General features: G+C 40.7%; 1 long non-coding RNA gene across 2 annotated transcripts; it reads right to left on the bottom strand.

Moving 5' to 3' along the window:
- Positions 1-462: 462 nt before the first annotated feature.
- On the bottom strand, positions 463-27,838 carry LOC122464952. 2 transcript variants are annotated; one of them, XR_006289414.1, is made up of 4 exons: positions 27,783-27,838; positions 12,279-12,356; positions 5,412-5,602; positions 463-2,376 (listed from the first exon to the last, which is right to left on the bottom strand). It is a non-coding gene; the product is annotated as an uncharacterized LOC122464952 (long non-coding RNA). The 2 variants fall into 2 exon arrangements; XR_006289415.1 differs by lacking the exon at positions 463-2,376 and adding an exon at positions 4,083-4,342.

Raw genomic sequence — 27,838 nt, 5'->3', positions numbered from 1 at the left:
GACACAGGACAGAGAGTCTGCGTATGTCAAGCTAGGTGTGGGATGTGCGTGTGTGTGCTGTATGGGAAAGGGAACCTGTGTAAGCTCTGCCAGAGATCCAGATTTAGATCTACTTCTTGCCTGCCCTGGAAGCCCCCACATGACATATTCCTTACATTCTTTGATCTTAGGTGTATACATTTACATTTGTCTCTATTAAATAACATTGTTTACGTGTGCCCAGATTACTAAGTGATCCAGATCACTCTGTATCAGTGATCAGTCCTCTTCATTATTTACCACATCCCCAATTCTTATGTGTTCTTCAAATTTTATCAGTTGTTTTCTTCCAGAACACCTTGTCCAGTTCTGGGAGAACACTTCATTCAGTTCTCTGGGATCCAAAAAACTCATTTAAACTCCAGCTTTTATCACTGAGGTTCCTTTATTTGGCATACAGTAAAGCTATGTGAGTTGATCAGACTTGGGCATTGGAGGTGGATATAGGGTATACCACACATCCAAAGTTACACAGAAAACCTCTTCCTTTATATACACGTACACATTACATCACATCACACATTTTTGGATTGGATTGGTTACTTCACAGGAACCAAGCCCTGTGCAGCATGTTCTGTCCATACATTTTCTACTCTCAACCTACTCTTCTCCTCATATCTACATTCCATTCTTGCCCATTGTGATCTTGTTAATAGTAAAAGGTCCCCTGGGTGTTCTCCCTTTTATCTTATCTGAGTCAGACTTTGTCTTCATAGCCTACTGACCTATTTACATATCTTATTTAGAACAAACTTTCTGTTTTCAGCCTAATGATCTGTTTACTTCTGTACTTGTATCCTCCAGGAAATGAGGCCTCCCTCCAAGTGTTAATTAGTTATATCATATTCCTATCTTTCTGTGCTACCTTTTTTCAAATTTATTACCCAGCAACACATGTAGTTGTAATTATTTGAACCACCATCAATATTAGGATTAAAGAATGAAATGGGTGCAAGCTAACCTCCCCTGGTACAGCCCACCAGGGTGTAATCCCGCATTATAAGCTTGCTTTCCTTTAAAGCATCCTTCTGTAATTTTAACTTTGCTTTTACTTTAATTACATTGTGAAAAACTGGTGGAAAATAGAAAAATCTTTCCATTTATCACCACAGGAAATTAAGGTGTGAAACAGAACATAGGCCAATTAATATAACACAACCTGGGTCCATACCAAAAGTGGTCCTCTTCAGCCACCACACAATACTTGTCATCACCAGCACAGGCAGGTTTTTGTTTTGTTTTGTTTTGTTTTAACAGTATCCCAAGGTCTCAACCACACTCTGCACTTTGGAGACTGTTTCCCCAGAGTGAACCCACATGCCAGCAATTTTGTTTGTAAGACATTGAACCTGCACATGTAAGTATCCCTCAGGTGCAAACAGTGGTACAAGTCCAGGGCTTGCCAGACTTTGCATTGTTTTGCAACAGTATTTGAGGATGGGGGGAAAAAAAACACCTTCCTCCACATCATATGAATTGTAATGCTTTCCACGTTTAACCTTATGGTATTGGACTCTTGTTAATTTTCTTGCCCTATACCAATTAATATTACCTCCCTTATACCACATTTTTAACCTTTCTGTGGTGATAAAAGAGGGCAACCCTCTTTGTTCTATGCCTCTTTTACTTTATGTAGAATATATTTCCCATATTGTGTACATCATTGTTTTTGCCTTTTACCTTTTATGATAAAGTTAAAAAAATGTACAACATCATACTGTAAAATAGTTAAAAACTCTTTATCATTAAATTCTTTGCTTCGTTGATTTTCAAATCAGATGCTAATTCTGGCTGAAACACGTGCTCATGTAATGGATACAGTACTTCTGCTGCTAGCTTCTGTTGAAATGCTTGGTCATGTTTCCACAGTGTCTCTGTCAGCGTGGTTTCAGAGCGACATACCAATCCCAAACAGCTCAGTTCCCATGTTTTGTTGCTGCCCCACTTTCACAGGTTTACACATTTAAAAAGTTTAGTTTTTGGTATATAAAGTCCCTTCAATAGTTTTTAACCATTTTAGATCAAACCCCAGTGACTGCAGATTAGTGAAATTCAATTAACTTATTAAACAATATTTCTTTCATACCATGAACCGTAAGGCATTAGTTGGATTTCTTTCTAATCTAGGGCATTTCAATCTCTTTTATATAATTGCTTAGTTTTAATACAATTATTTTGTCTAGTTACAAAACACTACCATATAAGTTTTTCTTCCCAATAACATTTACTTTGCATTACAATTCAATCCAACTTTTGTTGATGGATAAACTCCATTTCTTATATTCACTGATCTTTCTTGGTGCTGGGTTGGTTTCTGCTTCCAAAGCACACAGCCAGCTGAAAAAGGAAACAGAACCTATTGTGCTTTTTCTTTGGTGCCACTATGATATTTTAATTAACTAGCAAGTCCTTACATTCATTTTACCCTCTTTATGATATACACTACATGTGGCAAGGGAATTAACCTTCCTTTCATAGTGCAATCCTTACTCTTTATTTACCATAGAATCATGTTAGCCATATTAATTTTCACATGAACTGTAACTCTTTGTTTTGTGCTTAAAGAGTTTCCAAGTACCTCTGTCAAAATGATTGTCTAATTACTCAGAACTACCTTGAGGCTCGGTATTCCTAACATTGCTGCTCTTGAGACCACCTGTTCCCCTGGCTGATATTCCATAGGTTCACTGTCTCTTTAATTTTTCATTCTCTCCTCCAGCTATTTCAGCTGCTGTTTTATCACTACAAAAGGATCCAGAGTACTTTTCTGGTTCTAGCCGTTCCTGCCACAGTCACAATCCTGCCCTCTAGTCCTTATTTAAAAAGATGTTGAACTTTGTAAAAACAGAGAGGTAACAAAGGCAGATAAAATCAGCTACTTGTGTTTGGCCTAAGAGGGAAAAAAAAAGTTACCAAAGACTCTCAGGAAACATTGTCAGCTGCTCAAAAATGTCTGTCAATTTTTGCAACCTTGAACGAAAGATTCAAATGGATTTTTAATGGAATTCATGGGTGACAAGTGAACTCCCCCTTCGGGGAGGCTGGCCCTTGGGCTGGCCACTTCCACCTGAGGCCCTGCCCCTACCCTATCGTATCCCTTCTACCCCACCCTTGCCTGCTGGAGCTCCGAGCACCAGCCCACCTGCCCTGTCTGGTCTGAGCTGCCCCTAGCCACTGGGCAGCCCCAGACGCCCTGCGCCACTGGCTCAAGCTGAGACCCCACCAGATTTGGGGGAGAGGAAGAGCGAGGGCACACATCGGTGCTGACTCCATGGGTGCTCTGGGGCTGGAGCACCCATGGAGAAAAATTAGTGAGTGCTCTGCACCCACTGGCAGCCAAGCTGCCCCCTCCTCCTTCCCCCCCCGCCCCCCGCACTGAGCACGCTGCATGCCTGCTCCACCCCTTCCATCCCAGGGCTTCCCGCTCCCGCCACCTAACAGTTGTTTGGCGGCACTTAGGACTTTCCAGGAGGAGTGGGGATGTGGCACACTCAGGGGAGGAGGTGGGGTGAGGGCGGTGCAGGGGCAGGAAGAGGGGGGGCCAGGGGCTGGTAGGAGGTTTGAGCACCCACCAGGCAGAGGGGAAGTCGGCGCCTATGGAGGGCAGAGCGTGGGTGGGGCCATGGCCTGGGTTTGTGGAGGCTTAGCCTCTTCTGGCCTATTATACCTGCCGCCCATGATGGAATCTTTTAAACAACCAAATAATTTTAAACATACAAAATGGGGTTTTACAATTCTGGAATGTTTAAGTCCTAAAAACCTTGCATAAATACACAAATGTATTTGCATTTCTTTTCAGTATTTTGCTCAAAACCCCTTGTGTTGCTCTGATTATTTTTTACACAGCTGTACCCAGAGCACATTCCCTACATGTACTTTGAGGCAGCCAACTTCAAATAGAAACCCCTTATTTCCTTTTAGTGATTTGTGGAGTTAGGAAAAGAAAGAGAGGGTTCAAGTGTAGCCATTTTAATTTGTCAGAAACAGAGAAACTGTTGAGCTAAGTCTTACCCTAATATCGAGAGACCTGTAGAAGCAGGGCTCATGTTGGAAGTGAGTGGGAAAACAGCAGAACAGAGTCAGTGTGACCTAGCCTTGAGATAATGTTTTGAGAAGTGAAAGTGAAAAAATACTGGAATAGACAGGAAATACCATAAACAAAATGCAGATGTTTTCAGTTAATGCATGCCACAAAAGAGTATAAATGCTTGTGCGATATTGCTTGTATTTTGAAGAACTACTGAGGCAGAGGTACTCTGTCCATTTTGACAGGTTTCAGAGTAGCAGCCGTGTTAGTCTGTATCTGCAAAAAGAAAAGGAGGACTTGTGGCACCTTAGAGACGAACAAAATTATTTGAGCATAAACTTCTGTTGTATTTCTTCCCTTGCCATCGCTTGAATAAAGCTGTCTCTGACTTGTTGTATCCAACCTAAGAGTGAAGGCTGCGTTTCTTCCACAGATTTTTGACGAAACTGTCCATAGTCAAATGATTCAAATGAGATTGTCTCCCTGCCTACAACAGTCATTTACAATTGATTATTTACAGACCATTCTTCTGGGAAAAGGGTCCATTTTCCTTCAGAGTGGCTGTAAAGATTCCTGAGGACAAAAAGCATAGTGGTGGTATTTGTCACCACCTGAGTGCCCCTTGCATAATTTGTTTGACTGCCAGGGTTCCACCTGGAGAGACTGCACCGAGTTGCACTGCTATCACCAGGTATTATGATGAAACCAAGCATTCTCTTTTTTTCTTACTTAAGGTTATAGCCAGTACATTAAATATACTAGCCCATTTAATCCTTTCAACACTTCTTAAAGGGAGCATTTTTGCAGATGTTAACTCCTCACTGTCTTTGCTTAAATCTCTTACTTATCTCCCAAAGTGACACATTTCTCAGCTGAATTCTCTCAGGCAGATGAGCACATCTTTGTGCTTTTTTGCATTCATTCTTTAGCTACAATTACTGTTCTCTCCATGATCACCCATGGATCTTATTCTTGAAAATTTCAATGGCTTTCAACAGACCTGGGCTGTGTTCTGCCAACATTCTTTTGCATAGGTATCCAAAGTACCTCCCTCTATTCCCCTTATGTTATTGTTAGGAGAGACTTCGTACTATAATATAATAACTTTTTAATTTCTTTTTCTTGCATTTCTTGTCTAATACTATTTGCTTGAGTTCTTTTCTTACCCTGTTCCAGTCTGCCCCATCATTTCCCTGGGGAGTCCAAAGGGATCTCCTTCAGATCTAACCCACTCCTTCACTGCCCTGGAAACCTCCTTAGATTTAAATTATTCCAATGCTATTGCTAAACTGCTGGGTTGAGATCTTTGACAGTAAAGCTACATGTATAATAAGCTATACGTTACCTGCTCCAGATGAATGGATCCAGATATGAGTCACAGTACCACTAATGGGATTCTCTCTGAGACCTTCTCCACTCTGCTTCTCCAGAACAGTGTCCAATTTTGAAAGAACACTTCATACAGTTCTCTGGGATCCAAAATAACTCCGACTACAGATTTCACCACTAATGTTGTGTGGTACCATGTCAAATGCCCTATAGAAGTCAAATTATATTACATCAACACTATTACCTTTATCAGCCAAACTTGTAATCTCATCAAAAAAGATATCAAGTTAGTTTGACAGGATCTGTTTTCCATAAACCGACACTGATTGGTGTTAATTACATTACTCTCCTTTAATTCTTTATTAATTGAGTCCCTAAAATGTCATAGGATAAAAATAACTTGCCTAATGACAAGGGATTGATCCAGATACTTGAGGTCTTAAAAAAAGGACATAATTTCCTTGTTCCTTTTTTTTGCCCATAATTGAGAGCCTGATTCTGTAAGATTGGAGCCCACTTGCATGTGGTGTTGAGCCTCTTCCCCATCTCTTATTGACTTAATTAGGAGATATGATGGACTTCAGTACCTTACAAAAGTTACTCAGCACTTCAAAAAATCTAACTTTGGTGAGCATTTCTTGCAGCCACTGAGCATCTCAGGAGATCAGGTTCTTGACTTCTTATATATTTGTACAAGAATTCTTTTATCTGTTAAGATTAAATAATATAAATTAATCCAAGTGTAACTAAAACCTCTTGCAGATAATGTACAGATACTGCAGTTTGAACAGAATGAAGTTTAAAAAGTCATTAATTCAGAAAAATGTTCCTGTTAGGAAGGTTTACAGAAGCTGGTAAATACTACTGTGCTTTTAAAGATATGCTAAAAATGCTGACAAATGCCAAGTGGGTGACTTGCATAAAGATAAACAGAAGAATTGTGAAGTGCTTCATACTCTCTACAAAAAGAGCGGCATTAACAATAATACTGTAGTGTTCACTTGGCAGCAGATGGCATAGTTAAGGTTATCTGGGTTTTTTTAATTAAAACTCCTGGTTTTCAGATGCTCATAATAAAAAAAAAGAAAGTCTACCTTTCTGACTCATATTTTCCATTTGTGGTTTCAGCATACTATTGATTTCACTTAGATACTTTCAGCAAAATCCATTCACCTGTTATAGAATGGTAAAAAAAAACAACCTTTTCATTTTTAGAAGAAAGTGTAAGATTTTCCTAGGACATGTACAACTACAATACAGTGAAACTTCACTATTCAATACTTTCTGTATAAAAAGAGGGGGGGGGGGGGAAGTTGAATAGATTCAAAAAATCAGTGATACATTCTTTAGCACACACTTGTATCTAAAATACTGATATAGTCCTCATATGTGTGTGTGTGTGTGTGTGTGTACTTCTTCTCTCAGTATTTAATGTATTTATCCTCACAGCACTCTTGTAAGGTTGGGAAATATTTCCCCCATTTTTTCAGGTTTCATATCTTTCAAAGAACCTAAGCCTCCCTTCCTTACCCCATAGGATGACCAGATAGCAAGTGTGAAAAATCAGGAAACTTTTTGGGGGGAGCGAGGGGTATAGTTGCAAATACAAGACAAAGCCCTTTATATTGGGACATCTGGTCACACTATTACCCCATGACAGCACTGATTAAGGTTGTATTGGAGTCTCTAGAGGATGGTGTAATCAGGGGAATACATCTGGGGTGATATGGCCCACACACAATTCCTTACTTGAGGCCGTGCCTTAAATGCATAATGTAGACATAAAATAGGTCTTCACTACTGTTTTAACTCAAGTTACTATATTACCAATTTAGTCAAGTTAGCTAACACATTTTTACATGCTCATCTGGACACCCCACAGACCTATCTTTCTTGTTATTGTTGTGATTTTACCCTACCAACCTAAAACAATGGAACTTCAGAACATGGAACTTTAAGTGCTTTGCTCAATCAGTGTCCAAAGACTCCAGGGGATGGAACATTTAATACATCCTTTAGTAATCAGTTCCAATGGTTTATCACTCACTCTTAAGTACTTGCCTGATATTTCCTGTTTGAACTTTGCTGATTTTGGAGCCTTCCCATTGGGACTTGCGCCTCTTTAATGTAGGAGACTTGACCATATGTAATTAAATCCTACTTAAGCTTGCAGAATAAGCCTTCTGTTGGAGTTAGGTGTTGTATGGGCCTTATGCCAGCCCTCTGCTTATCCTTTAAACTCAGTCATTATTAAAGCTGGGTAATTTTTTTCATCTGAAACTTTTTTGATACAAAATGCAGATTTGGTGGCTCTGAAGCATTCATGTATTTGTCTGTTTTGCTAAATTATCCATGCTGGGGAAACAAGTCAGAAAAAGTCAATGTTCAGGTTTTGTGGTTCAAAATGATTTTTTATTTAGAAATTTTCTTCAATTTTTTTTTTTTTAAAGTACAAAAAGGTCAAAATTAAAATTAAACATTTTGTTTCAGGTCAAAAGAAATGTTTCACTGGATTCAAAACTATTTTTTTCCAAATATTTTGGAATTGCCAATGAACTGAAAAATCCATTATTTGCACAGATCTTGTCAGATCCTCCTGTGTAATGAATACACTCTCAAGATAAACCACATTTCACTGCACACTGGTGTGCGTTTTTTAATCTGCAAAAAGAGCAATACCTTTCTATAAGTAATAGCAGTCAGTGTAAAGAAATGCAGGACCTTTCTCACCAATCTGTCAGATTAGACAGTTGATATACCACAAAAGCAATTTGTTGCCATTTAGTTCGGTCACAGAAACAGAAAACGTATTTGAAGATACTGAATGGATTTTTGAAGAAAATTCAAGTGCTTCCATCACAGCAATGATTTTGTTAAGACAAGAGGTCAACTGATTAATTTGGCAGTTTAAAAAAAATTGGAAGAATCAAGTTTCCACATCAGTGGGGTTAGTAGAAAAGAGAAATAGTGATTTATTCTGTTAAGGGATTCCAGATAAACATAAGTATCTCTTCTTTGGGGAGGTCTTGAAAACAATACCTCACTGGGTATGGAAATGATAAGATTTACGAGCCACATTCCTGGTAAAATTTCTACATCTGGAAAAGGGGTGGGCAAACTTTTTGGCCTGAGGGCTACATCAGGGAATAGAAATAGTACAGTGGGCCATGAATGCTCACAAAATTGGGGTTGGGATTAGGGTGACCCAGACAGCAAGTGTGAAAAACTGGGACAGGGGGTGTGGGGTAATAGGTGCCTACATAAGACAAAGCCCCAAATATTGGGACTGTCCCTATAAAATCGGGACATCTAGTCACCCTCGTTTGGGTGCGGGAGAGGGTGAGGGCTCTGGTTGGGGTTGCAGGCTCTGAGGCGGTGCTGGGGATGAGGGGTGTGGGGTGCAGGAGGGTGCTCTGTGCTGGGATTGAGGGGTTTGGAGAGCAGGAGGGGGATCAGGGATCGGCCTGGGGTTGGGGCATTAGGAGAGGCTCAGGGGTGCATGCTCCAAGCGGCACTTACCTCAAGTGGCTCCTGGAAGCAGTGGCATGTCCCTTCTCTGGCTCCTAGGTGTGGACCAGTCCCCAACCCTCGGAGCGGGGCCATGGCTGTGGCTTCTGGGAGCCGCGTGGTGCGGCCCCTGACCTGGTGCCCCAGCTGGAGCGCCGGAGCAGGGCCAAGCACGTGGTGTGGCCCCCCTACCCGGCGCCCTAGCTTAAAATGGCTCACTGGCTGGATCCGGCCCACAGGCTGTAGTTTGCGCATCTCTAATCTAGAACTATCTTCTTAAATATATTTATGCTGGGTACTCCATCAGACATTTCCTTGCAGAAGGGCAGATCTTCCTCATCTTCTGCTTGCTACTTTTATTTTCTTATTTTTCATGCTATTCTTTGCTTCCAAAGTGGTTGAAAAAAATCTAGTCACACAAATTAAATGAAAAATTATGTAGTTTCACTGTTGAATTACCAATAAAGTCATAGAGTTTAAGGCCAGAAGGGACCACCAGGTCATCTAGTCTGACCTCCTGTATATCACAGGCCACCAGCACCTGCACACTGCATCTAAAAATCAGATTTAGACCAGAGTATTATAGTTTACAGGAGACTAGACTATGTGCCACAGGCAGAGAATAGGAGGGTTTTAGGTGCAGTGGTGCCAGAAAAAATGATTAAGTGAGATATATCCAGATTATCCTGGCAAGTGACCCGCACTGACACACTGCAGAGGAAGGCAACAACCCAACACTCATATCATTGCCCATCTGATTTGAGGGAAAAGTCCTTTACAGTGATGCTCAGACTGAGGCTCGCGAGGTGCAAGTGGCTCTTTAATGCGTCTCCTGCGGCTCTTTGCAGCACATGATATTAAACCACTGTGGTTTAATTATTAACCAATCAGAATGCTTTTACTATGTTATTAACCAATTATTAACCAGTTGATAAAATACTTGGTAAATCATTTTTGCTGTGAGAATAATCTATAAACTAAATATTTCCCTCGTCATACTGTTTTAATATGAATATACAGTACTATAGTAAATGAAACAATGAATTCACACTACTGTGGCTTTTTTGGGTAATATTGATCACTGATTTGGCTAGTGGACCACTGAAGTCTGAGTATCACTGAGTTAGACCCTGAGCATTTGAACATGAACCAGCCACCCAAACACTTGAGAGGGAGAATTGATCAGGTGTCATTCCATTATTGTATCTTCTCTTTTAAATCACTACAGCTGTGTTCAGTTTAACTACATGTTAATGTATGTCCTTGGGCAGTGGTTCTCAAACTTGTGTACTGGTGATCCCTTCACATAGCAAGCCTCTGAGTGTGACCCCCCTTATAAATTAAAAACACTTTAATATGTTTAACACCATTATAAATGCTGGAGGCAAAGTGGGACTTGGGGTGGCGGCTGACAGCTCGCGACCCCCCATATAATAACCTCACAACCCTCTGATAACAAAGTAAAAGCATTCTGATTGGTTAATAATTAAACCACAGTGGTTTAATATCATGTGCTGCAAAGAGCCACAGGAGACGCATTAAAGAGCCACTTGCACCTCCCGAGCCTCAGTCTGAGCGTCACTGTAAAGGACTTTTCCCTCAAATCAGATGGGCAATGATATGAGTGTTGGGTTGTTGCCTTCCTCTGCAGGGTCCCGACTCCCAGTTTGAGAACCCCTGTCCTTGGGCCTTAATATTCTACCTCGTTATACAGGAACTCTATGATATTTAGTGAAATTCACCCTATAGGACAGGTGAAATATTAAGCTTCCAGGACAGCTTTAATGGGGATATTTTTAAAGTTGCTTGTGCTTGGGAGGTGGGGAGGAGGTAGCCATGGCTTCTAATAAAGCCAGTGTGAGTCGAACAGTTAAATGCTTGTGATGCAAAAGTGACCCTACTTCTTATTGAAAGCAAATTTAATGCTGGTGCATTTCTTCTACTGTGAGATTTCCAACAATGATGCAAGAGATGGCACAATAGAGCAATGAAAGGTTTATTTCATGCCTAAATTATCAGTAACTCATCTCATGAAGTAAAGAGAGTAGAATGAAAGTCAAAAGTGGTAAAAAATCCTTAAGAAATCATAGATGGTGTTGCAGATTAGAGACTGACTTTAAGAGTATAGTTCTAATGTTTCCTAGTTTAAGTTAAAAAGCAAGAGCTGTAACATGCAGTGCAGTGGTCTGTAGAAAGAGAGATTACTTGAAAATGGCAGATGAAAGTAGGAACTGCTCTGAAACAAAACTACAAAGTTGTTAGTCCTATCTTGGAATGAATCTATTGCAGGAAAATCTCTCTGTATCTTAGGGTGTATCTATACTTCAAGCCCTCTGGAGGCAGCATTGCAGCTGTGCCACTGTAGAGCTGTAGTGTAGACACTTGCAACAGCAACACCAGAGGTTTTTCCATCACTGTACTAAATCTCCTTCCCTTCCCCAAGAGGTGGTAGCTAGGTTGATGGAGTAGTTCTTCAATTGACCTAGTGGTGTCTATACCAGAGCTTAGTGTAGCTTAACTACATCTCACGAGGGCTGAGGACTGCCAAGCTTGAATGCAAAATTGTAGCCGCTGGCTAAGAGCATTGAGAAAGGCCTGTAGAAGTAATTCCAGGATCAACCCAGGCCCTTTGGATGTTTCTTCTTTTGGACTTCGCTATTGTGGAATTTTTAAGAATAGCTTTTTATTAATAAGGTTTTTATTTAGAATAAGAGGGGCTTCTCTCGCTTTAAGTAGTTTTGTATTTTCAGATGCACTTGTATATATTTGCTTTTATGAAGTGACTAAGGTTTTGGTTTCTGTTTTGTCTTGCTGATATTAAGTCATTAAACACCTACACAATCCTAACACTATGTAGATAATAAAGTAATAAATGTGGTATATTTTATAGTCCTAGGGGTTTTTTTGGCTTTTTTTTTTTTTTTTTTGCCCTTGAATATGGTTGAATGGGTAAATCTCTTCTTTAGGGGGAGGAAATTTCAATTCTTCACTTAGGTCTCAATGCTGCAAACATGCACATGCTTAGTTTAACTTGATGAGTGGGAGCAGTCCCAATGAAGTCAATTGCACTACTCATGTGCTTAATGTGAAGTATATGCATAAATGTCTCCTGGATTGGGCTGTCAAGGACAGATATAAAGATGCCAATGAAGATTCCCCTTAAGAAGAATAAAGAATAGTCTGTAAATCAAAACTGATCTGCATGTATCATGTCAGTTTACACTTCTACTCATGCCATGAATGGTAATCACTTAACAAGGTGAACTCCCTGTCGAGTATCTCCCAATATTTATTATTCTAATTTATGCTAACAGGGAGACTATAAATTCTCTGAGTTCTACTGACCCCAGCTGAGACATGAATCTGCTGCATGTACCTGATCTTGCATTCTCTGTGTCACTCCCCGGACTTCAGAGGGACTTTTGGTTGTGAAACAGGATCGGGCCCCATAATTCTGTAGAAAAACAATTTAATATTTTTCAGTTTGACTTATCAATTCTTGTTCTGATGACAGTCTTAGTACACACTGTGTAGCATTAACAATTTTTGTCACTTAGGTATAAAATAGTGATACATTTTCTGTAACATGCTGCTCCCTTGCAATATTCTCATTTGGTGGGGTAGCTTCCTGTTGATTATTTATTGTTGCTAGAACCTTCTAACAGCCCAACATAGTGGGCCATTGTCTCTTGAAGGATTGGTGTGTAAAGTCTAGGAGATGTATGCAGTACTTGGAATGAAAACAGTACCTGCAAGTAAAATTACACTTTGAATTGTGGAGTGTCTAGGCTGTGTAAATACAGCCTTGCACTACATAGTGGTAAAAATATGTATTTAATGTATATGCTGTTTTCTTTAGATTACATTTGTTTGAAAACTGTGGGCCAGTTTCTCAGCCTCGCTATCGGGGGGGGGGGAAACAACTCTGCAACCAGTGGATTTATTCCTCTGGTAATGCCACGTGTTGTGGGATCACAATAATGACTCTAGGCCATCCACTTCTCAGCCCACAATGCCAGTACCATGTCTAGGAAAAGACAAGATCTGATTACAAATATGTGATTTCATTTTTTCAGTCAGTTAAGAATGATAATGGGGTTAGATTCAAATCCCCTGCTTGAGTTTAGGATAAGGTGGCCTTTGGGGATAAAATGCAAACTTTGATACATTAGTAGGATTTTGCCTAGCTGTTCTGCTATACTCTGCAATGGCCCCCTCTGTATAGAATCTCCCCTTTGGGGAGCAAATGATACAGATAGGGTGAACTAGTCATTCATAAAAGCAGGCTTACTGGAATTTGAAAGAGCATATGGGGAATGTTATGTGCTGGGGGATCTGATAAAGAAGGTGAATACTAGGATATTCTTTCAAATTGAGAAGATAGGTTCAATAATAGCTGAAATGCTAACCAATACCAAACTGATCTATATGGAATAGCAGGTACTATGGTGACTAACACTCTATGCAGTAAATTCAGACCGATTGATCAAGTTACCATTTGACTTCACTGGTATTTCTGCACATAGGATTGCAGGTTCAAGAGAGAAATCTGTTCAAATTGGAATGTCTTTGGATAAATGGTTCTAAAATGACTAGATGGAAAAGTTTTCACAACTGCTAGTTCTCAGATTGTATCTCTCCTTCAGCTGAGGGTACTAAGGATATGTCTTGGTACTCAGGGTATGTCTACACTGCAAATTGCAGCAATGCAGCCACACTGCTGGAGTGTAGACACTTGACACAAGAATTCCTCCGCCAACCTAGCTGCATCTACAGTGCGGTCATGTTGGCCTACCTGAAATGTTTCCCATCCCTGAGTGATGTAGCTAAGTTAACCTATCTTTTTGGTGTAGATCAGGCCTACCACACTCACCCCAGACTGGGTATGTCTACACTGCAATTAGACACTTGTGGCTGGCCCATGCCAGCCAAGTTGGGCTTGTAGGGCTCAGCTAAGCGGTTGTTTAATTGCGGTGTAGATGTTCAGGTTCAGGCTGCAACCTGAGCTCTGGGACCCTCCCACCTCAAAGATGTGATGTCCTGGGTCTTGAATCCAGGGCTGGCAGTACTCAGACAGCTGCCACTCCTGGCCTCCCCCCAATGGCTGCTGAAATCAGATGGGCTGATACGCTTCTAGGGCTATAGCTCCAGCCAAGGCACCACCCATTGGAGCTCCGACTGGAAGATCGCCTGGCTCCACTGATTGGTCCAACTATGCTATTTAAGCCAGGAGGAGGAACAGGAAGTTTGTCCGATCAAAAAGGTGATTTCCTATAGTGGCTGCATTGGACCCTGCTCGTACCTGCCTCCTGCACCTAACCCTGTTCCTGCTCTGCTCCTGGTTCCCGCCTTACCCCTGCCTTTGCTCCTGTTCCCACTGGGCTCTTGTTCATACCTGATCTTTGCCTCTCCTTAAGTCCTTACACCTCACCTCCAATTCTCAGTGATCAGTCCTGGCTGAAACCCTGGCCTGTGACTTCTGCTTCTGACTCCAACTTGACCCTTGACTCTGGCATTTGGCATCTGACCTCAGCTCTGGCACTCAGTTTTGATTCCTGGTTCTGATTGTGGCTTGACCTCTGGCAACTTGCAGTTGACTCTGGTGCTGACCTTTGGCTTCGCTCCCCAACCTGGATGCATGCTCTGCCCAGTAGACCTGACCCCAGCTCTGACTACTAGGCCAGACTAGATACATCCTGGCCCATAACAGCAGGATCCTAGAGTCCAGGCTCCCACCCAAGCTCGAACATCTACACTGCAATTAAACAGCCCATTAGCCTGAGCCTCGTGAGCCTGAATCAGCTGGCATAGGCCAGCTGCAGGTTTTTAATTGCGGCATAGACGTACCTATTCTGTACTTGCATTGGAACAGGAAAGTACAAGAGTCTAGACAGTAGCATTGTCAGTAAATAGTGCTTTATCACATTCAGCTCTCTGCTGCTTTAACACAGCTGGATGCTACTGCAGGCTACTGTGACAAGTATTGCACTGAATGCAAGGATTGCTACACTTTAGGGAAAATGATACAAGTTAATAGAGCTGTGAAATCTTGGACAATCCATCCATTGTCTTTCAACTCACGCTTGATGGGAGCTGAGATAATGCAACTAACATCACAGTGGAATCTACAAATGAGACATCAAAGAGAGCGTAGTCATGTAAAACATCACATTTTACTATGTGCAGATACCACTAAGCTCTCAGAGAACCATGGTCCTAGAATGTCATTTAAATACTAGGAACAACAACTGCATCTACAGGGACAGCAATGCTTATTGATTTTTCTGCAAAAAGTACAATGAACATCACATAAAATAAAGAAAAGGCAGCAATCAGCTCTTTCTTTGGATCTTTAAGAAATGTTAGAGTAAGCTTTCAATCCCAGCCCCTCACTAAATCTCCTGTAACAGAACACGTCTATGCAAATGGACACAAGGATACAATTTCACTTTGTGCACTATCCTTGACACTACAAACATAGTATTAAGAAATCAATAAACATAAGTGTAATTACATCTCACCACTACTTGGGATATATATATTACATATAAAGAATAAGCATTCACAGCACCAGAATTTCCAAAGAGCTCAGTTCCCATTCAGTCACATAAGTAAGGTCCAGCTTTTCAAAAATACTCAGCAATTGGCACCTCCCTTTGTGAGTGTACTTCGATGCAGAAATAGGAGCTAAGCTTCTTGGAAAGCCTGGCCCTGATCTTAGATGCCAAACTCTTTGGAAAATTTGAACAAAAATATATAAAAATAAAATGCAAAAAATAATAATAAAGCTGTTAAGCTTAAACACTTAGTTGAGCTAATGAGGAATTTTGCCAAACCTTTGTCAGAAAAATTCCGATTTGTCAGAACTGAAAGCTTTTGTTGGAACAGTCCAGTTTTGAACAAACTTTAGTAGATTTTTCTGGTCCAGGATGGAATTTCTGGGCAGAGAAAGCGTGTCCAACCTAAAAATAGCCCAGTTTTTGGGCACTCACATAGGATATGGGAGACCTAGGACCAAATCCCTGCTCTGAAATAGGGAGAGCAGGGACTTGAACCTAACCCTCCCACATAAGTATCATAACCACAAGGCTATTGGCTCTCCCCTGAGGGTCCTCTCTGGCTTTTAATTGGAAAAACTTGGAAAGGTTTCAGTTTCATCCTGATGCAGATATTCAAAGATATTCATGGGATAGGAAAACCATTTCCTGCTCATCTTTACTTAATAGTCAAGAAATGAAAGTTTAAGGTTAAAAAGGTATAGCTTTAAACCCTCAAAATATAATACATATGTATTTTGTGGTGATGAATACATTAGGAAAATCTTTATTTACACTTGTGTGTTTCACTTGTGTTTCCTTCACTTGTCCTGACTTTCAATACAATTGTGCTTTGGGGTCATATTTCCTGATTGTATTAAAAAGAGCTAATTTGAATGAAAAAGTTAAGATTTGCTTAGCTGAGCAATCAAAAACTAACATCAATTATATTTGCTTTTTTTAAAATGAGTTAATTGTTGACAAATCAAGGCCAAAAGATTGCATCTACATTTTAATGATCTACAGTAAAGAGTGATACTGTCTTTTTTATATTTGACAGAGAATTATTTCTTTTGTTTTTAGTTCATTCAAAATGTTAGCATGTAACAAGTCTATATATCGGTGATAAAATTATTCTTTTAAATATTGAAATGATGAGAAGGATAGGTCTGCTACTTAGCAGGGGAGGAGGGCTAATAATTGATGATATCAAGAAGGCTGAGGTATTTAATGCAAAATGGTTTGCTTCAGTCTTCAATAAAAAAAAGTGTTTGGTCACCAATAACTTAACACAATCAATATTAACAATCAAGGAGGAAGGCATGCAAGCCAAATTAAGGAAAAAACGGTTTAAAAATACTTTTATAAGTTTGATGTGTATTCAAATACACAAATGATCTGGAAAAGGGATATACAGTGAGGTGATAAAATTTGTGCATGATAAAATAGCTACTCAAAATAGTTAAGTCCAAAGCAGACTGCAAAGAGTTACAAAGGGATCTCACAAAACTGGGTGACTGGGCAACAAAATGGCAGATGAAATTCAGTGTTGATAAATGCAAAGTAATGCATGTTGGAAAACAATCCCAACTATACATATAAAATGATGGGGTCTAAATTAGCTGTTACCACTCAAGAAAGATCTTGGAGTCACTGTGGATAGTTCTCTGAAAATGTCCACTCAATGTGCAGCGGCCGTCAAAAAAGTGAACAGAATGTTGGGAATCATTAGGAAAGGGATAGAGACTAAGACATAAAATACCATATTGCCTCTATATAAATCCATGGTACACCCACATCTTGAATACTGTGTGCAGATCTGGTCGCTCCATCTCAAAAAAGATATATTTGAACTGGAAAAGGTACAGAAAAGGGTAATAAAATCATTAGGGGTATGGAACCTCTTGTGAGGAGAGAATAATAAGAATGGGACTTTTCATCTTGGAAAAGAGATGACTAAGGGAGGATATTATAGAGGTCTATAAAATCATGACTGGTGTTGAGAAAGTAAATAAGGAAGTGTTATTCACTCCTTCTCATAACACAAGAAACTAGGGGGTCACCAAGTGCAATTAATAGGCATCAGGTTTAAAACAAAAAGAGGAAGGATATCTTTACATAACACGCAGCTGACCTGTGGAACTCTTTGCCAGAGGATGTTCTGAAGGCCAGAACTATAATGGGGTTCAAAAAGAACTAGATATGTTCATTGAGGATAGGTCCATCAAAGGCTATTAGCCAGGATGGGCAGGGATGCAAAATCATGCTCTAAAGTGTCCCTAGCCTCTGTTTGCCAGAAGTTAGGAGTGGGTGACAGGGGATGAATTACTTGATGATTACCTGTTCTGTTTATTCCCTCTGAAGCACTTGGCACTGGCCACTATCAGAAGACAGGCTAGTGGACTAGATGGACCATTGGTATGACCCAGTATGGCTGTTCTTTTGTTCTCAAGTCAGGAAAATCTGATGAAAGTCACCCTAGGGTTCTTGTAGAGCTAGCTGAGGCAATCTCAGAACCATTAGCATTTATGCGTTAGCAGTAGTGTTGTAAGCAAGACCCAACTAGTAATTTTTCCACTCTACTCCTCTCTGATTAGTCCTCAACTGGAGTATTGTGTCCAGTTCTGGATGCTACGTTTCAGGAAAGATGTGCACAAATTGGAGAAAGTCCAGAGAAGAGCAACAAAAATGATTAAAGGTCTAGAAAACATGACCTATGAGGGCAGATTGAAAAAAACTGGGTTTGTTTAGTCTGGAAAACAGAAGACTGAGAGGGGACATAAGTTTTCAAGTATGTAAAAGGTTGTTACAAGGAGGAGAAAGTTTTTTTTCTTAACCTCTGAGGATAGGACAAGAAGCAATTGGCTTAAATTGCAGCAGGTTTATGTTGAACATTAGGAAAAACTTTCTGTCAGGGTGGTTAAGCACTGGAATAAATTACCTAGGGAGGTTATGGAATCTCCATCATTGGAGATTTTTAAGAGCAGGTTAGACAAACACCTGTCAGGAATGGTCTAGATAATCCTTAGTCCTGCCATGAGTGCAGGGGACTGGAGTAAATGACCTCTCAAGATTCCTTCCAGTTCCATGAGTTCTCAAAGATCATAGAATCAGAGGATGGATGAGGCCCCAGAGGGTTGGGTACATTATTAAACAATCAGTTTGTAAGCACCTAGAGGATACTAGGACTATAAGGAATAGCTAAAATGGATTTGTCAAGAACAAATCATGCCAAATCAAGCTAATTTCCTTCTTTGACTGCGCTATTTGGCCAGTGGTTGGAGGAAGCTCTACATGTGATATATCTTGACTTTTAGTGAGGCTTTTGACACAGTGCCACATGACATTCTATAAGCAAACTAAGGAAATGTGATCTTGATAAATGTTAAGGTGGGTGCACAACTGGTTGAAAGACCATACTCAAAGAGTAGTTATTAATAGTTCTCTGTCAGACTGAGGGGGGATGTATCTAGTGGGGTCCTCTCAGGGTCTGCCTTGGGTCCACTACTAGGCTATCTTTTCATTAATGACTTGAATAATGGGGTGAAGAATATGCTTATAAAAATTTGTGGATGACACCAAGCTGGGTGGCATTGCAAGCTCTTTGGAGGACAGGATTAAAATTCAAAATAGTTTTGACATATTGAATTGATCTAAAATCTGAAATTGAGATGAAATTCAATGAAAACAAATGCAAAATAATACATCTAGGAAGGTAAAATTAGATGTACAAATACAAATTGGTAGTAATACTGCTGAAATGGATCTGGAGGTCATAATGGATCAAAACTGAATACGAGTCAACAGGGTGTTGCCACTGAGAAGACGACTAATGTATCATTCTGGGGTGTATTGCCAGGAGTGTTGTATGTAAGACATGGGAGGTAATTGCCTTGCTCTACTCAGCACTGGTCAGGCCTCAGCTGAATTACTGGGTGCCACACTTTAGAAAAGATGTGGAAAAATTGAAGAGTTGAGAGAAGAGCAACAAACATGATAAAAGGTTTAGAAAATCTGGCCTCTGAGAAAAGGTTTAAAAAAACAGGGACATGTTTAGTCTTGAGAAAAGAAAATGTGGAGAGGGGTCTGAAAGTTTCTGTCAATCAAAGGTTATCTGTCAATTTATCTTTCACAATGAGAAGAACAAAGTGAGATTATGTATTAAAAAAGAGCTCTGTAAAGTATTTGGGACACTTTATTCTGCTCCTCTGTTATTTAAGGGTAAGTTGACAGACTTTGTCTCCCCATGGCTGAGATAGGATGGGTAATTTGATTGAAGGAGTCTTGTTTTTCTTTGATTTTTTGTTTGTTTAAAAATCATTTGTCAAACGAAATGGTGTACATGCACCCTGCCACTCAGGGTGGCTTGAATTAAAAAAATAAAAAATACACATATGAAAAATAATGTTGCTCTTCTCTGTTACTTTTTGCCCTTAAAAAAAGTCTCAATATACATTACATTGTAGGGCATGTGATTTTGAGATTAAAACTCAAATCAGAGAATCTGATTTTGTTCTCAGTTCCATTGATTTAGGTCAGGAATAATTCCACTGAAATCAGTTGAATTACACTGGCGTGAAACCAGAATGTAGGAGACTAAAATCAGGAACAAAGGCACTACAAAGGTCAGATAAGAATAAAAAACTTTAGGGGTGAAATCCTGGCTCCATTGAAATGAGTGGGAATTTTGCTATTGACTTCAAAGGGACCAGGATTTCTCCCTAGGAATTCTATATACTAAAACTGCAAAGCCAAAAAAATGGTATGACCCACCCACAATACAAATACAACTTGCTGAAACAGTTCTCAAAGTCACTAGAGGCCCAATCCTGAGAAGAACTGAACACTGAGTGCACTCAGCTCCTTGTAGGAGGTGCTTGGCATCTCACCATATCAGATCTGAAAGAACCCTTGTTTGAGAGACTTGTCTCTTATGGACAAAAGAAGAGATCCCTAGAAAAAGAGCATATTGTACATTTCACCCCTACCTGTGAATGTCTTTATCTAAGTTTCCTGTCACAAATTTCATATAACTTTAAAATGAACTTTAAGATTTTTGTTTAATCATCAGATAGATTACTTTTTTTAAAAATAACTCCTTGAATATTTGGTGATATGTTTATGCTATGGACTCTCACAGGCATTGCATATATGAATGGGGTTTTTATGCAGCTTTTAAATCCGTTCTATTTTTCAGGAAAATGTAGGTTTCTGTGCAAACAATTTTCTGTGGCTTTAATATCATTTACACCTTAGTGACTTAAGCACCCAAATATTTTTGTGGTTCTGGGCCTAACTCCCCACCTCAAGTACCAAAATCCAAAATTTGCATATGTCCAAGATCCTCAAAACCCATGCTCAGCTGATGCCCATGCCTATAGGCCCCTAAAATCCATCAGTGACTAAATTCTCCCCTCAGCACAGGAGGCTGGAGTAGATCTCTCAAGGTCCCACCCAGCCCTATATTTCTATGATTTGGCAACATGATCAGCAGGTAGGCTGTGCCCCGTCCATGGTCCAACCCCAGCTACTCCTTCCTGCTTCCAGAGTCCAACGGAGGGCAACAAAAATGATTAGGGGACTAGAACACATGACTTATGAGGAGAGGCTGAGGGAACTGGGATTGTTTAGTCTGCGGAAAGGAAGAATGCGGGGGGATTTGATAGCTGCTTTCAACTACCTGAAAGGGGGTTCCAAAGAGGATGGATCTAGACTGTTCTCAGTGACAGCAGATGACAGAATGAGGAGTAATGGTCTCAGGTTGCAGTGGGGGAGGTTTAGGTTAGATATTAGGAAAAACTTTTTAACTAGGAGGGTGGTGAAACACTGGAATGCGTTACCTAGGGAGGTGGTGGAATCTCCTTCCTTTGAGGTTTTTAAGATCAGGCTTGACAAAGCCCTGGCTGGGATGATTTAGTTGGGGATTGGTCCTGCTTTGAGCAGGGGGTTGGACTAGATGACCTCCTGAGGTCCCTTCCAACCCTGATATTCTATGATTCTATGTGGTGGCCCCAGCTCGGGCTGCGGCCACACCACCTGCCCTCTTGGTGCTCCGGGGCTGGGGGCACTAGCCTGGGCCACAAGCAAACCATCACCTACAGCCCCCAACTAAAACTTCTCCAGCACATCATCAAGGATCTACAGTCTATCCTGGAAAATGATCCCTCACTCTCACAAACCTTGAGAAACAGGCCAGTCCTCACTTACAGACAGCCCCCCAACCTGAAGCAAATACTCACCAGCAACTACACAGCACAGAACAGAAACACTAACCCAGTAACCAACCACTGAAACAAACCCTGTTGCCAACTCTGTCTGGGGACACTGTCATAGGACCGGTTTCAGAGTAGCAACCATGTTAGTCTGTATTTGCAAAAAGAAAAGGAGTACTTGTGGCACCTTGGAGACTAACAAATCATAGGACCCAACCACATCAGCCACACCATCAAGGGCTCGTTCACCTGCACATCCACCAATGTGATATATGCCATCATGTGCTAGCACGGCCTCTCTGCCATGTACATTGGCCAAACCGGACAGTCTCTAAGCAAAAGAATAAATGGACACAAATCAAACATCAAGAATTGTAACATTCAAAAACCAGTAGGAGAGCACTTCAATCTTCCTGGACACTCAATAACAGACTTAAAAGTAGACATTCTTCAACAAAAAAATCTTCAAAAAACAGACTTCAACGAGAAACTGCAGAACTGGAATTAATTTGCAAACTAATCAAATTAGGCCTGAATAAAGACTGGGAGTGGCTGGGTCACTATAAAATATTTTCCCTCTTGATACCCACACCTTCTTGTCAGCTGCTGGGAATGGGCCACCCTAATCGAATTGGCCTCGTTAGCACTGACCCCCCCACTTGGTAAGGCAACTCCCATCTTTTCATGTGGTGTATATTTACACCTGCTTACTGCATTTTCCACTCCATGCATCTGATGAAGTGGGTTATATCCCACGAAAGCACATGCCCAAATAAATTTGTTAGTCTCTAAGGTGCCACAAGGACTCCTCATTTTTATTAATTTCCCTGGGGCTCCACACTGGCAGAACGGTCCACCTGCAGGGAGGCTGTTGCAGGAGTTTGAGCCGTTCAAGGAATGGACCATGTCTACCTCTGTTTGCCCAGAGACTAGAACAATGGGGCCTTGATCTACATTGAGGCCTTTGGGATCTACCACACAAACAGGGAATATCTGGTAACAAAATGGTAACAAACTTTCACCATCTATAATGAATTATCACCTCTGTTCAAGTATGTGCACCAAAAGGGATATTCTTATGGCTACAACTTAGGCACAGAAACAGTGGAGTGCTTCTTTCATCCTAAGGATGCAAAAAAAATCCAGAATCAGCTTTTGTAGCCAGGCTTGAGGAATTGTTGTGCTTCTCCATCCCCCTCTTTGGGGGAGCTAGCTCTATTGTGAATGCTCTTCTTATATCATCTTTGCAATGTGCACAGATCTGCATTGGGGTGCAAGGAGGGGTTAGGCTATTTAGGCCTAATACAAAGTTCATTTAAGTCCATGCAAAAACTCCAATGGACTTTAGTGTGTTTTGAGTCAGATCCTTTCCCCCTTTTCCTCACCCCTGTACCCTGACACAGTTCATGCTACAAACTGCCCCTGCATTTTAGAAATTTAAAATGTTTGAATTTAGAACCTCTTTAAACTTCCTGGTGAGCATGAGCTGTCCATCAAACCTGAAATCTCACTCACCTTATAAAACTGAGCTCTGATTAGCTAACCTCATTCTATAGATTTTTTTTTTTTTTGGTAAATAAACTTGTTATTGATGAGGAAGCACCTGGCTAAATGACAAGAATCCCAGCCCCTATGTGTGTTGTAAGCAGAATTTAGGCTGGGCAAGACCTGACAGCCACGCTGCCCTGCACTATATCTATAAGTCAATGTAGGGGAAATTGTTTTTTAAAAAAAATCAAAATGGAACTGGTGTTACTATTTACATATAAAAAGCATTTAAAATGCCACCAACAGTTTAACTCCAGGAACTCTGCATCTGTATGTACAATAGGACTTTATATAACATTATATGCTGCTAAATAGTAGGGCTCAATCCATTTTAGCATATACTTTAATGCTTACCAGGCACCCCCATTTTCATTACTGACAATTCCATTTCCACTGTCTCTAACTGTGAGAGCAGGGAGTTTGAAATTGCAGCGGCTGTCTGTAGAGCATATTAAACTGAAATGGTGACTGGGGCAGAAGGGATTGGATGGCAAGATGAGTAGGAGGGGGTAATGGTCTATTTCTTTAATACAAGATGTTTCTCTTTCAAGTTGAATCTGAGTTTTAAAACTTCAAACTATAACGACTGCCTGAAGATGGATTTGTTAAAAATAAGCAGTACAGAGCTCTGGCAATCTCCCGATCACGGCCAGTGTAAATAATTCTGTCAGTGATGAGACTAGAGATGCTTGCTAGAAATTAGAGGAAGTCTATGCTAAATGCATTGATTCCCACTATTTCATGGTTGGTAATGTTCATCCATTCTCCTCTTCACACAAGAGCTTCATACTCCTTAAAAAAAAAAAAAAAAAGACAACTATTGTCAAATATATGTAGGGCTGCTGGTACAGTGCAGAAATTGTTACAGGTGTTTTAAAAGTTACTGCTTTCTGAGTTCTCAGTATTTTATATGCACTAAAATTAGTCTGTTTCCTTTCTGTGTGTCCTTAATAGCTTTATTAGTATTGTTGGTTGATCGGTTTCTGTGGGAAATCTGCTTCTCTACCACTCCCTAGGGGAGTTCATATATTTGTCTGGAGTGAATTCTACCAAGTTTATCCCATCCTTATTTTGTGCCTTAGGTGTTCTCACCTTATGAAGGCACAATTCACTTTTCAAGCTAAAATATTGTGAGAGCAGGAAACACTAGAAATTCCTGGGTCTCGGTTTACCTCCTCCCTACCTCTGTCATCTCCTCCCTTGAACCTACAAGAGAGAATCTTTGTTGCCACCAGAGAAATTCTGTCACAGAGCTGTGTGGGGAAAAATATAATCACAGGCAAAATGATCTCATGATATAACAGAAACATTTTAGGGTTCTCTCACAAAAACCTTATTTGGATTACTGAGGTTTCACACGCAGGAGGATCCTTAGGGCTATGCACAATAATAGTTTGTGGGACTGCACCCAGAACTTCCCCAGCAACCTTTACCCCTTTTATTAACATATTTGTATTGCAGTTGTTTGCTCCTATACACCACAGCTGAGATTGGGACCCTATTTTGCTAGGCCTTGTTCATACATGTCATATGAGACAGTCCTGCCCCAAAGAGCTGTGGCTTTTTCACACCCCTGAGCAACTCAGTTGGGTCAACCTAACTCTTTAGTGTAGACCAGGCCTTAGATATGTTTATAGTGAAAACAAGTAAAAGATTTTTTAACCAAGTATGAAGATTCTAGAAGTAGCAAATGAAAGTACTGGAAACAAATGGTTACATATAAAATAAAATCATAACATCCTTTTCTGATGATCAGGATCCAGACATATCAGGGAGAGAACAAGGGGTTGAATCAACAATGTTATTGTACTATAAAACTATATCAAGTAATGTCTTTTATGAAAGCTTGTAATGTTTTGAACTTGGTGGTCATTATTAGGCACATATACAGACTATGGTTATAAATCTATGTATCTGGGTATATAAAAACTGTGCTCAGAACCTGTAATACAACAGGACAGTGATCAATCAGACAGGGAGAAGCACCTCCCAAGCCAGTTATTTACACAAAATCAGTTTCAAGTATCGAGCCAGGAAGAGCCAATGGTGGACCATTAAAGTTAAGGAAAGATATTGAAACTGAAAGAAGAACTCAACTGAAAGTCTGGGAAAATAAGAAAGGAGGAAGTTCCCCCCACTCTGAATTACCATGAGTCATTTTATGGCAGGAGAAAGAGGGGACAGAAAGGGGGGGGGGGGAAGCCTTTTAAAAGGAGGCTTGTGTCTGAGATTAGCACCAGAAAGTGAGGGACAGCCTTTAAGCTGAAAGGTGTCCATCAAACACTGAGTCCCCTCTAGGAGAGGTGGCACACTGGGAAAATGTTCAGCAGCAATATAAGAACGACCATACTGGGTCAGAGCGCAATGGCCCATCTAGCCCAGTATCCTGTCTTCTGATAGTAGCCAATGCCAGGGAATGAATGGGAGGGAACAGAACAGGTAATCATCAAGTGATCCATCCCGTCACCCATTCCCAGCTTCTAGCAAACAGAGGCTAGGGACACCATCCCTGCCATCCTGGCTGATAGCCATTGATGGACCCATCCTGCATGAACTTACCTAGTTCTTTAGAGCCCTGTTATAGTCTTGCCCTTCACAATATCCTCTGGCAAAAAGTTCCACAGGTTGGCCGTATGTTGTATGAAGAAATACTTCCTTTTGTTTGTTTAAAACCTGCTACATAGTAATTTCATTTGGTGACCCCTAGTTTTTCTGTTACGAGAAGGAGTAACTAACACTTCCTTATTTACTTTCTCTATACCCATCATTATTTTATAGACCTCTATAATATCCCCCCTTAGTCGTCTCTTTTCCAAGATGAAAAGTCCCATTCTTATTAATCTCTCCTCATACAGAAGCCATTCCATATCCCTAGTATTTGTTGTTGCCCTTTTCTGTACCTTTTCCAATTTTTTTTTTGAGATGCGGTGACCACGTCTACACACAGTATTCAAGATGTGGGCGTACCATGGATTTATATAGATGTGATATGTTCTGTCTTATTATCTATCCCTTTCCTAATGATTCCCAACATTCTGTTAGCTTTATTGACTGCTGTTGCACATTGAGTGGATGTTTTCAGAGAACTAGCCACATTGACTCCAAGATCTCTCTCAAGTGGTAACAGCTAATTTAGACCCGCATCATTTTATATGTATAGATAGGATTATGTTTTCCCAAGGTGCATTACTTTGCATTTATCAGCATTGAATTTCATCTGCCATTTTATTACCCAGTTACGTGAGATCCCTAACTCTTCACAGTCTGCTTTGGACTGTTTACCGATTTTTCCAGATCATTTATGAATATATTGAATAGTACTGGTCCTAGTACAGACCACTATTTACCTATCTCTATTCTGAAAACAGACCATTTATTCATACTCTGTTTCCTTTCTTTTAACCAGTTACCGATCCATGAGAGAACCTTCCCTGTTATCCCATGACAGCTTACTTTGCTTACGAGCCTTTGATGAGGGACCTTGTCAAAAGCTTTCTGAAAATCTTGGTAAACTATATCTACTGGATCACCCTTGTCCACATGCTTGTTGATGCCTTCAAAGAAGGCTAGTAAATTGGTGAGGCATGATTTCCCTTTACAAAAAAAACATGTTGATTCTTCCTCAACAAATCACATTCATCTATGTGTCCGATAAAACTGTTCATTACTATAGTTTCAACCAATTTGCGCTGAAGTTAGGCTTACTGGCTTGTAATTGCCAGGATTTCCTCTGGAACCTTTTTAAAAATTGACATCACATTAGCTGTACTCCAGTCACCTGGTACAGAGGCTGATTTAAATGATAGGTTACATACCATAGTTAGTAGTGCTGCAATTTCACATTTGAGTTCCTTCAGAACTCTTGGGTGAATACCATCTGGTCCTAGTGACTTATTACAGTTTAATTTATCAATTTGTTCTAAAACCTCCTCTAATGACAACTCAGTCTAGGACAGTTCCTCAGATTTGTCACCTAAAAAGAATGGTGAAGGTTTGGGAATCTCCCTCACATAAGAGGGAACTTATATTAGAAAAAGTGATGTATCTAATATAGAAGAGTAAAGCCAGAAGTTGCATCTTTGTTTTCTGCATGACTTGTATGTATTTGTGTAACAGAGTGACAACTCACTAGTGTGGCACCTTCTGCTGGTCATCTTGGGAATTAGCTCAACTCCAGCTCTGAAGCACCCTCTGGCGGCTGGTGTCTTGCCTGCCTCAGGCCCCATGTCCCTCCCGTACCCCAGTGCCCCTTACCTTGGCACATGTCCCTCCCTTACCCCACTGCAGTGTCCCCACACTCTGGGTCTCCCCTCCAGGGAACCCCCACTGCTCTAAGCCCATCTTGCCTCAGTGGCTACTGCCAGTCATCATCTATCCCCTTTTCCCTGGGACAAACTACAGTCTGTAATGGCCACTCATCATTGGCAAGGGGGTAGGACCTGCTGCCTTTGCCTATCCCCGGGCTGCCCCTCTGCAGCCCCAGTACCTTTTTGGGCCTTTAACAAGGCTGCAGCCCAGGGGTTTACCTGGCTAGAGCTCCCCAGCTCCCTTTGCCCTTCCCCAGCACTGCTCCACTTCAGGTACCTTGCTCCCAGGCAGCTAGCCTTTCCCACTCCAGGACTAGAATGAGACTTCTTCAG

This window comes from Chelonia mydas, chromosome 3 (assembly GCF_015237465.2).
Source record: "Chelonia mydas isolate rCheMyd1 chromosome 3, rCheMyd1.pri.v2, whole genome shotgun sequence".
Classification (NCBI taxonomy): domain Eukaryota; kingdom Metazoa; phylum Chordata; order Testudines; family Cheloniidae; genus Chelonia; species Chelonia mydas.
Note: the sequence above shows the minus strand (reverse complement) of the source record. Positions and strands in the feature narration are given on the sequence as shown.